This window comes from Cynoglossus semilaevis, chromosome 6 (genome assembly GCF_000523025.1).
Source record: "Cynoglossus semilaevis isolate Cse_v1.0 chromosome 6, Cse_v1.0, whole genome shotgun sequence".
Lineage (NCBI taxonomy): Eukaryota > Metazoa > Chordata > Actinopteri > Pleuronectiformes > Cynoglossidae > Cynoglossus > Cynoglossus semilaevis.
This window is the reverse complement of record NC_024312.1, coordinates 3,581,555-3,586,890: the sequence shown is the minus strand read 5'-3', so window position 1 is coordinate 3,586,890 and position 5,336 is coordinate 3,581,555. Positions and strand designations below refer to the sequence as shown.

Here is a 5,336-nt window from a genome sequence, read left to right as displayed (position 1 = left end):
AAATTGCGCGGGTCGTTTTATCCACATCATCGTACCAGGAACTTTTAGTACCAGTTTAAACCATTTAATAATAAAATAATTGGATGCTTTTCAATGGGCTGCCACTAGGGGCAATCCCAATTATTATTTTTTGTTTTTTTTTGAGGGAAACAAGGTTCTAAGACTGGTGGACAGGTCGTTTTTTGACAATGATACACTTCCTGGTCACGATACTATAAACACATATGATTTGAAGTATTTTCATCCCTTTTGTTTCTGTGCCAAATTAGAGCTGACTTTAGAGGACGTGCCCACGGCGTTGGTCCAGTGCAGACCATGTGACTTTAGTTCATACTCTAGGGTAAGGAAATGAAAGCCAGAAACTGTCGGCACAGTCCAAATAGACCGGCTTCCACTGGTACTTCTCTGTTCTTTTAATTATGTCCTGATAATTAGCTTTGGTCATAACGACCTGAGTCCTGACCAACCGTGCTGATTAGCTTTTTGTCCTTCCGGACGTTTGAATTCTACAGAGAGAGATTTAATTTTTAGTTATTAAAATGACTTCCTCGCTGCTCCGTGTTGGAATGACACCAATGCAACTGATTCTTGGAATTGGAAAATTCCACCGTTGTCATGCAACAGAACCTCAAGTCAGATTAAAAAAATAGTTTGCGAATAATGTCTGTTGAATTGGGTCGCGAGGGTTTGTGTCTTAAAATATGGGTCCCCAGAAACAAATCTTTTGGTAAACACTGCTCTATCCCACCACTGCCCCGATACATTGGTATCGGTTAATATCGGAAACGAAAATTAAGTGTACGGACGATATCGGCATGTCGGACATCCCTAAAACAGTGGAAAATTAGAGATTCTGAAACCCACGGATTCCGACCTTTAATCTTCCAAAACTCTTACATTAGAGAACACACTGATACTTGAAGATTACACCAGTGAGGACGTCAATTGTCACACTATAAAAATAGAATTTCAAGCCCCTTTAAATATTTAAAATGCCTCCTTCATAAATGGCCCTTTTGTGTGGCAGTGTGTCTGATGGTTGTGCTGCTCCTGTCCTTTGTTCGTCCCATGGTTGGTTGGAATAATGACTCCCCTGCTGCTCACTGAGGCCTGTCCACTATCTGTCACACTGTAAACACTGTGGAATAATGAGGGCAGGCTCTCACACACACACACAAAAAACCAAAAAAAAAAACCCTCGTGCATGAATGCTAATGCGAGCAGCAGACTTTGTGCTTAGAGTTGCACAAAGTTGGACAAGTGAACAGAAATATTTCTGCACCGTCAGCAGCACATTCACTGAAACTCCCCCTGAATTTTACACACGACTGCTCTCAGTTTTACTGCTGCATATTCATTACTGGCTCTTCATGTGTTTATTCTCATGAATAGAAAATTATATCTTTTTTTTCTTATATTATTTCTTGCATCAGTTTGCCAAGGTGACCTTGATTAGGAATCAGTGTGAATGTAAACCTACAGGGAATAGACAAAATGGAGACCAGCTGTTTCCTCCTCTGATATTTATTCCATAGTTAAGTAACATTCAAATTTCTTAAATTTAGTTCCAAGTTCCAAACAGATGCCCTTGAATTTAATTAATGTTTTAAATTAAAGCCAGAAACTGAGACACATGGAACCAATTACTATGAAACTTTGAGCTTTTATTTATTAATTTATTTTTATTTATTTATTTTGCTAATCTTTGCTAACCAGTTAATTGTTTGCTTGTTAAGCCCTTGAAGGACTAGAAAACTAGTAGAAAGAAGATTAATATTCAGCTTAAAAAATTGCTAAAAAAGAGAAAAGAAAAATGATAGGTTATAGTAGGTGACATTGGCAGGCCAACTTACAGTACAAAATGGACCGAAAATATAAAAACAATTAGCAAAACTTCAAACTTACAACAGGGTATAAGCTAAGACTAAAAGTTATAACCCTCCTTGACCCGTCGCTGGCCCCCATCCCTCCTATTGATTTAGTCGTGAACAGTCCCAGGCAGCTAAAAGGATGGAGAGCAGGAGAGTGTGATGGCAGAGACGGAGGAGAGCAGTGGCTGCAGAATGTTTGATGAGCCGCGAAGGCTTAAAAGACGGTTTAGAGGAGGCCTGGCAGCCGTCAGTGACACATCGGGGGGGGGGGGGGGGGGGGGGCGGGTGCCCTCCAGGAGTACTGAGTGACTGGGTCTGGGTCTGTGGAGCCTTTGATTGGTCCCTGTTATAACACATGGTAGAAGCCTTTGGACAGGAACATGTTGATGATAAGATTGAGCTGCAACTGGAAGGAAGGAAGAACGAGGAGGCGCTGAGTCAGCAGATATAGACAGATATAGTTTAGGGTTCAAGGGTCAGGATTTCACGAACTGACACTAGTACCGTAATTTCCAGAGTATAAGTCGCACCAGTGCTCTTGCTGCGGTCGGTGTGAAAATAACAAACGTAAATTTTTGGTGGTGCAGGAGTAGAAGATACTGGTACACAAGCCTAGAGTGCCCTCTGGTGGCTGTTAGTGTGAAAATAACAAAAATGCGACATTATATATTTTAATATATAAGTCGCAAACCCAGCCATAGGATGAAAAAAAATGCGACTTACTCCTTTTAAAGACTGTCGTCGTCGTGATGTAGTGTAGAGTCATAAAAAAGGACCAACAGCCTCCAACCTCCTGCAGCCTCCGCCGTAAACCTGAAAAAGATGAAGGTGTAAAAGACGAGTACATTTTACAAGTTGCCCTGGGTTTGATTTTCACTGCAGTGTTTGACTTTGGCAGAGACCGTTTTTAAATAACTGTGAAGTCATTGTTGTCTTTTTTTATCTGTGATTTTTGTGAACATCTCTGAGAACACTTAGTCTCAGTCTCAGTGTCGGCTTCACCTCATCTTCACATTATGTCAAAAACAGAACTCTTTGTTCTTTTCACCACCGTTGTATCATCTCTCTCTCTTTTTCCATTTTTTTTTTCATTTCCTGCCCTGAACAGCTCCACTTAAATTGTCACAATCATTTGAGTGTTTTTGGATGAGGATAATTGGAGCAGAAAAAGTCGTTTGGACTCGCATCATTTTTTTCTGCGAAAACTGCTGATTTTATACCTGAGCGTCGAGCGGATGACGCTTCAATCAATTCACTCACCTTCTCGTTTCTCTCCTCGCTCGATGCATCACAGTCACTGTTATTGATTTTGTGGTTTTTGGAGGGAAACCGTTTTTGTGGTTTCATTTGTCGCCGGCTGCCTGGCAAGAAGAGTGTGGACAGTTATGCTGTCCTTGTTGGGACCGTGTGACTCACTGGACTGTGTCAGGTGTGTGTGTGTGTGTGTGTGTGTGTGTGTGTTCAAATGGTTGCTGGAAAACTACCTTACCCAGGAAGATGGTATAAAGTTACTTAACAAATATACTAAGAGTAGGCCAAGAGATATTGTAAACATTAGGCTAGGAGTTAGCTACAAATGGGTTAAAAAAAACAAGCTAACATTTAGAAAAAGGTTAGCCAATATTGCTTAACGTTAGCCCAAATAACAGCTCTAAGCTAGCCATGGACTCGGTACTAGATGGACATAAGTGACAGCTATAACAACTGATTCAGTCTTTGTACCTGGTAACAACATAACTTAAGGTTTAAAAGGTTAGCCAAAATAACTCCTTGCTAGCCACAAGTATGAAGAGTTTTTTTTAAAAAATGACCAGAAGTTTAACAAAGAAAGTTAGCCCAGGAGACGGGTAAAAAGTGGTGCAGAATGAACTCCAAGTTTTTCCAGATTGTTTGAATGACTAAATGTTAAACAGTCACCGGAGTCCAACCTGCAGAAGGAACCGTTCTGGTTCTGGTTCTGGTTCTGGTTCAGTGTCAGATCAAGAGTCAACAGTTTCCTGGTAGACCTCGGATGATTGATGCCTGTGTGCTAACATATTTTATGCTTATAAACTGTGGCTAATACAGCACACATGGTGATGAGCTCTAGTCCCGCTCCTGATGCTGCTGCTGCTGCTGCTGCTGCTGCTGCTGCTGCTGCTGCCGCTGCCCAGGGGGATTAAAAGAAAGAAGAGAGTTGAACATACACAATCCTGTTCATGTCTGGACTGGATCTAAAACATGTTAATCCTGTTCATGTCTGGACTGGATCTAACACTGCACCAATCAGGCTTTGTTAATGGTGAATATTTAAAAAAATATTTTGTTTTATTCACTCGAGCATTAAAATGAATGAACGTAGTAGATGTTTATTGTACAGTTTGATTGACACACGCTGTGGTGTAGCAAATGTCAGGCAGCAGATGTGAGCGGTGAAGACCAGGCGAGTCCGCGTCGACGAGATGATAATTAACCATATGCTCTGTAAACACGTGTGAACGGAGTGAGCGCTAATGCGTGCGCTGCCTTGGTACTTTAGAATGGAAAAAATTAGCATAGCATTAGCAAGTATTAAACAAAAACGAGACCAACTGGAATGCTGGAAATAACAGTTTTAGCATAAGCTAAAGTGGCTAAAAGTTAGCCGTTTACTCATAGTAAGGAAAACTTCTAAAAGTATGAAATATGGTGGTGATAAAGGAAGGAGATGGACAACAAATATCCTGTACGTAGTGGATAAAAACATTTTTTTTAAAGAATGGAACTTGAAAGTACTGGAGCCGGTGAAGCCTAATAATAGAACCGGTTCCTGGAACAACACGGTGCAAACACACCTCAGTCCACGTCTTTATTGTATGCTGATATCAGGTTACGGGCAGATGATCGATGGAGGTGTCACCTAATACAAACCCTTTAATAACCCACGACTGGTGACCACACACACACACACACACACACACTAACTTATAAAGTCAGCGCTGAGTCGACACAGCTGCACAGACACTGGAGTGTTCAGTAGTGGAAATGACGCTGCACTCAGGAGGAACTGCAGGTGGCGCTGTTTGAAAGCTGCAGGGATTCTGAAACACTGAGGAAAGATTTATACTTAATATATATGGTAAATATTTCAAATATTACCAAAACACTTTAAACCATATACTACCAAGACAAAATATATAACTAGGGGTAAAATTTTACATGAAGAAAACCTGGGACTGTCTGAAAAACTTTACCCATGATCCCCCAGGTGGAGCTGTTTCCCCCGTGTTGTTCTGCGACGACAGGGTGACTCCAAACGTCTCCGCTTCTGAAATGTCTCTCGCACAAAGACTCGCGCCCCTCGCCGCCGCCTTTGTCTTAATTTGACATTGAGATGTGTTAATACGGACGATAATGTGGATCCCTGTGAGACGACGGCAGCAGCAGCAGTAACAGCAGCAGTAACAGCAGCAGTAACAGCAGCAGCAGTAACAGTAACAGCAGCAG

At 41.5% G+C, this 5,336-nt stretch overlaps 1 protein-coding gene across 6 annotated transcripts in view; it reads left to right on the top strand.

Annotated features, from left to right (window-relative positions):
* kcng4a (potassium voltage-gated channel, subfamily G, member 4a) overlaps positions 1-5,336 on the top strand; it is a 35,101-nt gene that overhangs the window by 21,789 nt on the left and 7,976 nt on the right. The gene's annotated exons all lie outside the window — the stretch shown is intronic.